Below are 1,040 nucleotides of genomic sequence, written 5' to 3'. Positions count from 1 at the left end.
TTTTTTTTTTAGGTGGGTTGGGTTTGAGCATTGGGGTGCTACAGTTATCCAATTTGTGGGACCCGAGGATGCCTCTTGGCATTCTGCAGTGCACGGACTGATGCTCTCACAAAGAATGACCTGACCGTGTTTTAAACTACATGTCCTCCATGAAGTGATTGGCAAGATGTATTACAAATAGAGTCAGAATACTTTAGTCTGGCTCCATCACCTCCCATCTTACCATGTTTGAAAGCCACAGAGTAAATATCTTATGGATTATTTTTTAAAAATTAATATTTATTGAATTTCATTTATACATTTTGTTTTAATTTGATGAGAGAGGGGAGAGAGAGTGAGAAGGCGAGAAAATGAGAGAGCAAGCCATCAGGTCCAGGACTCCAACTGAGGTCAGCCATGTGGTGTCGAGTGCCTTAACCACTATGCCACCTGCTGTTTTGAATATCTTATATATTTGATTGTAGTGCACTTGTGTGCTTGCTCGGTAAGTATGGCTGTACTGTTTTACACTATTGAGTGTTAGGCAATTGTACATGTGGGACAGTTTGGTTTTGGTGGTGAGCTGCTATTGTCTACAGCCCATTGAGAGAAAGGAGCTAGTACTGTTCTTCGTGGCCTTGGTGTGGCCTGCTGAGCTCTGATGGCCTTGGCTCCACTCAGCTCAGCTCCACATGCTGTGACTCCAAGAGTGAGGAAAGTGCTCTGTGAGCATTCACCCTGAGTGTTACAGGCTCCAAGAGGGAGGAAGCATTTCTGAGCACAACTGAGGGCTCTGTGAGCCCACTAAGAGCTCTGTGAGCTCCCACTAATAGCAGACAGACTACCTGACACCAGGGCCTTGTGTGTTTTTCCAACTCCCTACATTTGTTTGACCTACCCTTTTGAGCAGGAAAAAAAAGTTAAAAACCAGCAAGGATTTTGTCCCATGTCTCCACCTGCCTATGTTACTGTTTGAAGTAGTGCTATGCCCAATCGTACAGTAATAGTTGGCCTCAGCCTCAGGCTACAGCCCAGAGATGTGCAGAACACCACCTCTGGTC

The sequence above is a fragment of the Tupaia chinensis genome, unplaced genomic scaffold, assembly GCF_000334495.1.
Source record: "Tupaia chinensis unplaced genomic scaffold, TupChi_1.0 Scaffold000167_1, whole genome shotgun sequence".
Taxonomy (NCBI): Eukaryota; Metazoa; Chordata; class Mammalia; order Scandentia; family Tupaiidae; genus Tupaia; species Tupaia belangeri.
Note: the sequence above shows the minus strand (reverse complement) of the source record.